Source organism: Suricata suricatta, chromosome 17, assembly GCF_006229205.1.
Source record: "Suricata suricatta isolate VVHF042 chromosome 17, meerkat_22Aug2017_6uvM2_HiC, whole genome shotgun sequence".
NCBI classification, from domain to species: Eukaryota; Metazoa; Chordata; class Mammalia; order Carnivora; family Herpestidae; genus Suricata; species Suricata suricatta.
The window spans coordinates 21,637,401-21,645,621 of NC_043716.1; the positions used below are offsets into that span (position 1 = coordinate 21,637,401).

The following is an 8,221-nucleotide window of genomic DNA, read 5'->3' on the forward strand; positions in this document are numbered from 1 at the left end:
ACAAACTGTGAGATCATGACCTGAGCGAAAGTTGGACACTTAACTGACTGAACCACCCAGGTGCCTTTTGAGCTCATTTTGTAATGGGGTTGTTTTCTCATTTTTGAGTTTTAAGAGCTCTTTGTATAGATTAAATAACAGTACTTTATCAGATGTGTCTTTTGCACACATTTTCTCCCAGTCTATGCCTTGTATTCTCATTCTCTTGACATCATCTTTTGCAGAGCAGTTTTTAATTTTAGTGAAATCAAGCTCCTCAAATCTTTATTTCATTGATCATGCCCTTGATGTTGTAGCTAAAATGTCATGACCATACCCAAGGTCATCTAAGTTTTTTCTTCAATTACTGTCTAGGAGTTCCATAGTTTTGAATTTTATATTTAGGTCTGTGAACCATTTTGAGTTAATTGTTATGATGTGGGTAAGGTCTGTGTCTAGATTCATTTTGGGGGAGGGGATGTGGATGTCCAGTAGTTCTGGCACCATTTGTTGAAAACAGTATCTTTCCTCCATTGGATTGCCTTGTTCATCTGTCAAAGATCAGTTGATCATATTTATGTGAGTCTCTGTTCCATTCTATTGAACTATTTCTATTCTTTGCCCACTACCATGCTGCCTTCATAGCTGTATCATTATTAAACCTACAATACTTTCTTAAAGTCAGGTAGCATCAGTCCTCCAACTTTATTCTTACCCTTTAATGCTGTGTTGGCCATTCTTATGGAGAGGCTAGGTCATTAGCCTCTCCACATAAACTTTAGAACAGTTTGTGGTCATCCACAAAATATTTTTCTGGAATTTTGACTGGGATTGCTTTGAATCTACATATCAAGATGGAAAGAACTGGGATGTTGATAATAATGAGTTTTTCTATCCAGGAACATGGAATATCTCCATTTTTAAAGCTTTTTGATTTCTTTCATCAGAGCTTTGTAGTGGTCTTTGTATATATCTTTTACATATTTTCATAGATTTGTACCTAAATATTTCACTTTGGGGAGGTGCTAATGTAAATGGTATTATGTTTTTTTATCTCAAATTCTACTTGTTCATTGCTCTATATAGGAAAGTGATTGATTTCTGCTTCTTAACCTTGTATTCTTCAATGTGACTCTATTGCTTATTAGTTCCAGAAGTTTGGGTTTTGTTTTATTTTCAATTCCTTTAGATTTTCTATATGGTGATTGTGTTGTTTATGGAGAAAGACATTTAATTTCTTCCTTCCCAATGTGTATACCTTTTATCCGCTTTTCCTATCTTATTACATTAGCGAAGACTTTCTGTACAAGGTTGAAAAGGAGTGGTGAGAGAGACATCTTTGCCTCATATTTGATCATATGATCCAATCATGGGAAAGCTTCAAAACTCATCATTAAATATGTAAATTGTAAGCTTTTGTGGATATTCCTTACCAAGTTGAGGAAGTGTCCCTCTGTCCCTAGTTTACTTTTTAACATAAATAGGTGTTGGGTTTTGCCAAATAGTTTTCCAGATCTCTTTGCTCTTTGCCCATTTTTCTCACCCTTAGCTCTTTGAATATATTTATGAGCTGTCTAAGGCCTTCATCTAGTATGCCTAATGTTTGGGCTTCTCAGGACAGGTTCTGCCATTTTTCATTCTTCTTTTGCATTGGCCATGACTCCCTGTTTCTTTTTATGTCTTTTGAGATTTTTTTTTTTTTGAAAATCAGGTATCTAAAAGAACAGCCACATCTCCCAGTCTTTGTAGACTTGTTCTATGCTAGGGAAGTCCTCTATTGATTAGCTGGGCATGCTCTGAACATAGGGAATCAGTCTCACATTGAAGCTTAAATTCTTTTCAGGTCTTTCCTGAACATGAGTCCTGTCTGTGCCTTACTTAATTCCTCCATATAAAATAGCTGCTTTTGAATGTCTTTATTTCCCGAAGAATCTCAACTCATGTCCTCCTCTGGGCTTCACATGGCTCTTGCATGTCTCTGGCTGTAATCTTTTTTTCTAAACATCTGCAAATCTGTAGTCTCCCTGAAGCTTCTATGAGCAGTGGCTACCACTTTTCTCCACATGAGAACTGGGCAGTACAGTGACAATCCCTATGCACCTAGACATATTAGATCATGACAAATAAGGTCTGTTCTGCCACCTCCAGTTCAAGGGAGGGAACAAAGCTGCTACTTCTTCCAGACCAAAATCTTGCCATCCTGCAGAGTGATTGAGTAAAGGCAAGTAAAAAAAATTCATATATTATTTTTGTTAAATAATGATTAGCTCTTCTTTAAAAACCTTAACGGATGCATAACCTCATATATAGTATTAATATACCATTATTTAACTACTCCCCTACAGATAGGAATTGATGTTGCCTCAATTGTTCATTTTAACTATACCAGCATTATGGGTCATTTATATAGAGGATTGGGTAGGCTCATTACATCTTCTATTTTCATTGAGTGTAAGAGTCCTTTGGCAAAGTACTTTAGCTTTGTATACACATATGGTTCAAACAGATGTCAGGACCTTTTGTGTTGGGGAATGGGGGCCACAACAAGCAGACAGAAAGAACCTTCACCTTGGCTTCTTTTTGGTAGGAATGGAACCCTTTAGGGAAAAATCATACTGTGAAGAATAAGTCTGGTTCTGTGGAAATAAAGGCTGAGCTAAAACATGAAGTTATACTTGATCTTAGGTACATATATAAGCATATAAAACAAGCACGCATGCACACACACACAAACACAAGTTTCTAAAAGTTGGGTTACTGGGTCAAGGGATGAAGTATTTAAAGATCTTGATACATATGGCCAAATAGTTTTGGGAAGAATTGCATACGATTTTTCTCTAGTAATTTTATCTTAAGAAGGATTACAGGGCTCAGCTCTGTAACTTTTGGGGATAGGAGGCTATACTTCCAAGTATATTAGAAGGCAGCACCATTTCTTCAGAGTTGCCTGAAACCTCAGAGCTAAGCCAAAAGGCAGCTTCCTTCTTAAGAAATCTGGGGACCCAGTCATTCATTCAAATAGGACCCCCTGGGCCTGGATGCCTAGAAGAAAGCTTTTATGCATGATCCTGAGAGGTCCTGGGAAGTCCATTCTAAAGAGAAACTGACAGAAGTCTCTACTCCTGGTTGATAAACAACAATGAATCCAGGTAAGCACAGTCATTTAAATTTAAAACTTAATAATAGTTCTGGGCACAGGGGTGGATCAGTCGGTTTAGCTTCCCACTCTTCATTTTAGTTCAGGTCATGATCTCATGGTTCATGAGATCTAGCCCCACGTTAGGCTCTGTGCTGACAGAATGGAGCCCGCTTGGGATTCTCTCTCTCCCTCTATCTATCCCCCTCCCCTACTCATGCTTGTTTTCCAAATATAAATAAAAACTTAAATAAATAAATAAATAAACCTTAATAATATCTTTCCTGTGGCCTAGTTATGCAAAAAAAGGATATTTAGGGGCGCTTGGGTGGCTCAGTCAGTTAAGTGTCCAAATTCGGATGAGGTCATGAGCTCACCGTTCATGGGTTCAAGTCCCGCCTCAGACTCTGTGCTGACAGTGCAGAGCCTGGGTCCTGCTTCAGATGCTGTGTCTACTTTTCTCTCTGCCCCTCCCCCACTCACAGTCTATCTCTCTCTTAAAAATGAATAAATGTTAAGAAATATCAGTTTTTAAAAAAGCAGATGTATATACCTTCCATGCTATCCTTTGTCCACAGTATTATACCACAATTAACGTTCTTTAGATCCAATTTCTTTTGTATTCAGGAATATTTATATTTTTAAAATATATAGAATTCTTTAGTTAGAAATATTAAGGCAATGGGATTATCTATCAGGTTCTAAAAGTACCCTTGAATTAAATCACTCACATCCTCCTCTTAAATAATAAAACAAAACCTTGAATCACATTGCTATTTCAGCTTTCTTACAATAAGGAATTAAGACCAAGCTACACCAGAGTACAAAAACCTGAAATTCTGAGCAGGAAAATAATTTCTTAGACATCTGTTTATTCAAACATTATGCTTACTGAAGACCGATTTAACAGACCTCATGGAGTAGGGGGGGGGGAAGTAAAAACAACCCACCCAGCACCTGCTTCACTGCAAATTTCCTGGGGACAAAATGTCTGCATTCTGTGCTACAGTCTCACCCTACAGCCTCCATATGTGTTTGATGCTGATTAACCTGAATAGGAGATGAGAACCTTTCTATACATCAATTTGGCATGTAGCATTGGTGATGCAACTTTCAGAAGCATTCTGAGGCACAAGAAATAGCACTGCCTGCAGTGAGAGTCTTTGATAATCAAAGAAAAGTATATCACTAAATACATTCTTACAAATAAGAAAGAAAATTCTAGCACGTTTGCCAATGAACTAATTTTCATATCAAGGAAATGTCACAATGAGATATTCTATGAGTTAAAACACTAATTGTTACACTCAACTTTTAATAGATTCTGAAGTTATATTGTGGTATTAAAATTAGAGAAAAACAATTTAATCTAAATGGAACTTAGGGAAGAAATGCAGGACTAATATAGAAGAGTAGCTGCACTTTTTTGGTTAACTCATTTTAAAAATGTCAAACATTTTCAGTCAAATTTTATTTAAAAAAAATCAGCAGATCACCATGACAAGTCAAGAACCCCATCTAAATATGCCCTTGAGTATAAAGCACATCTGAGTATGGAGTGAAAAAAACTTTCCAAAAAAGTCATCAAATGGATCCTCTCCAAATACCCAAATAATCACTTCTGCAGGCCTTTTGCTGCGTGGAATCATCAGGAACTGAAGATTTATTGCTGTGAAAGCAAATCTGTAACAGAGTGGTATGAATCTTGGCTATTAAACATCATCAGCTGAATCAAGTTAAGGAGTTCAAAATCTAATAGGAAATGTGTGTGTGTGAAAGTCGATAAGCCAGATGAACCAAGAGCAACTGAGAGATCTAAACTGTTCAGTGAGACCAGACATTATGTTAAATTTTTTTAAATGTTTTATTTATTTTTGATACAGAGAGAGACAGAGCATGAGAGGGGGAGGGGCAGAGAGAGAGAGGGAGACACAGAACCGGAAGCAGGCTCCAGGCTCTGAGCTAGCTGTCAGCACAGAGCCCGACGCGGGGCTCGAACCCACAAACGTGAGATCTGACCTGAGCCGAAGTCAGAGGCCTAACTGACTGAGCCACCCAGGCGCCCCAACATTATGTTAAATCTTCGTTTCTGAAGGCAATTAAAAATTAAAGTTTCAACAGCATATAGACCAAACTGAAAAAATTGAAGAAAGCAATTAAAATTATGTTCCAAGAGCAAAGCTTTTTCTCAGCTCAATTTCAGCACCCCAAGGAGGAAAAAACCCATCCATGACCATCACAGATGAAAACAAAATGTCATTGGAATCGGTTAATTTTCCCCAAGGAGGTATAAAGTTCATGTACAAATTTGAAACTATACTGTAAAAATTGTATTTCTCATAGTTCGAATGTAATTACCTTTCAACTCTGTTTAATATTGTTTTTCTTATATTGTAAAAGTGTTGTTTTTACATACTTCTGAAACTGGTTCTGGTTCTTCTTCACTTCTTTTTATATCAATATCTAATATATACTGGTTACCAGTCCTAATCAAAAAAGTCTTAGAAATCTCTTCATTAGGACAATTCATTCAGCAGAATTTACGAATGTGCAAGCAAACCATGAAAGACGCAGCTTCCCTGAAAACACATTTTTGTTTATTGCTTCATTGAATATTCTTTACAATGATTCTTGATGAATGACTCTTTCCATCCTGTAAACATAGTGTGCACAGTCTCGCTACTCTGTGTATTCACTTCCTTGGACAAGAAGCCTGGTTCACTGATAGTGACAAGCCACAGGAGTCTAATTTTTTTAAAATTTTTATGTTTTTATTTATTTTTGAGAGACAGTGCAAGCAGGGGAGAGTCAGAGAGAGAGAGAGGGAGACACAGAATCCAAAGCAGGCTCCAAGCTCTGAGCTAGCTGTCAGCACAGAGCCCGATGCGGGGCTAAAACCTAAGAACATTGAGATCATGACCTGAGTGGAGTGAAGCAGGTCACTTACCTGACTGAGCCACCCAGGACCCTGAGGAGTCTAAGTTTTAATGGCTGATAAACCTTACATCCCTGCAGGAGGAAAGCACTTGCTTGTTTTTGCTACTTCAGAAAGTGACAGAAAGTTATGTTGAGGTAGCCCAATCAATTTATATGTTTTTCTTTTTCCTTTTTTTGTAAATTTGGTCTCAGAATATTTCTGGAAGGGAGACCTTGTGAAGAAGTGACTGCCGGGACAGGTTTCCATTGCAGTCTCTTATGCAGGGCACCTTGGCTCTCCTCTTCTATGGCTTTATCCAGGCACTGATTATTGTTCACATGCTGCAGGGTTAATTTCACTGGGTCATACTCCCAAAGTTGGTTGCCTTTTAGGTAGTGCCATTTGAGCACTGTGACTGGGCCATTACATTTGGAGACATCCAAGCAAAGGTCATCTGTTCTCATTTCTTTGTTGGCAGTCTAAGAGAAAACCGGGTTAAGACCATTACCACGACAGGTAAAAAAATCCAACATTTTTGTTCTCTTTTCTAGCCATGTTATCTAGACACTGATTTGTTTCTACATTTCTTATCTCTCCCAAAGAGAAATAGTGATATGGAATCTGGGAATCAAGATAAATATTCTCTAGGTACCAAGAGAAAGGTTTGCATTGTATTTGTGTCTTAGTCCAAGACTTGATGATATCTCTCCATAGTCTCCCTTTGTAACACCTGAAGAAATTATATAGAAGAAATTCTTGAACTCATCCATCCACACTTCTGCAAGTTGCCTGTTGTTTTTATTGATAATCTGTCCTGTGCCTCCAAGAAACGTGTACGGTGTGGATTTCCAAAATACATGCCTGACATGTGAGCAGGTAACAATCTCCAACGTTCCTCCACACTGCCAAATCCTAAAGGAAATCTCTAGGTTTTCTCCTGCCCAAATATCCATTCCAGGATCATATGTTCCAATCTCCTGGAAGTAATCTCTGTCTGTTGAAGACAGGCCTCTTCCCATTGTAGGTGTTCTGATATTAGGAGTCTGATCACCTTTCCTTCTGTCCATTTCTCTTAGGGGAACAGGATACCAGCATAGATCATATCAGAGCCTGCCATGTACTCAAAAGTATCACTGCTGATCACATCAGTGATCGGACATACCACTGTTTTCCTGTCCTGTTTGATCCTGGCTGAGAGAGGCTCCAGCCATCCCACTGAACATTCACAGTGAGCATCTAAGAAGGTGATCACTGGGCCTTTAGACGCAGCAGCTCCTTTGAATCGAGCTCTGATCAATCCAGAACGTCGTTCCGTTTGAATTACATGACCTGGTACTTTTAGTTTTTTCACAGAAGTCTCTAGCGGTCTTTTCAAAAAGTCCCTGTCACTGGCATCATGTGCTAGAACACTTTCTTCTAGGATGTGTCTCGGTGAGTGATTAGTGACACTATGAAGAGTTTGCAGACGTGTGCTCCAAGTCTCATCGTGGAAAACACTCACCACACTTGTGGGAAGATCATCTGGGCACACCTTTGTTTCACACCCTTCTCAGCTAACATCTGTTGAGCACAATCATTTCAGTTGCCATGAAATTGAACTGATTGATTTTATTTTTTAAATAATACTTTATTGTTAAATTGGTTTCCATGTAACACCCAGTGCTTCTCCCCACAAGTGCCCCCCACCATGACCATCACCCCCTCCCTCCCTCCCCCTCCCCCTTTCAGTCCATGGTTCCTCTTAGTATTCAGTAGTCTCCCTTGATCTGTGTCCCTCACCCTTCTCCGCTCTCTCTCCCCCTTCCTCTCCCCATGGTCCTCTGCCAGGTCTCTCCTGTTAGACCTATGAATGCAAACATATGGTATCTATCCTTCTCTGCCTGACTTATTTCGCTTAGCATGACACCCTCAAATGTCATTATTACCCAAAACAATTTACACATTCAATGCAATCCCCATCAAAGTTGCACCAGCATTCTTCTCAAAGCTAGAACAAATTATCTTAAAATTCATATGGAACCACAAAAGACCCCGAATAGCCAAAGTAATATTGAAGAAGAAAACCAAAACAAGAGGCATCACAATCCCAGACTTTAGCCTCTACCACAAAGCTGTCATCATCAAGACAGTATGGTACTGGCACAAAAACAGACACATAGACCAATGGAATAGAATAGAGAACCCAGAAC

The 8,221-nt window shown here is 38.7% G+C and overlaps 1 pseudogene; it reads right to left on the reverse strand.

Moving 5' to 3' along the window:
* Positions 1–6,240: 6,240 nt before the first annotated feature.
* LOC115281578 lies at positions 6,241–7,642 on the reverse strand (annotated as a pseudogene).
* Between the last annotated feature and the right edge of the window lie 579 nt (positions 7,643–8,221).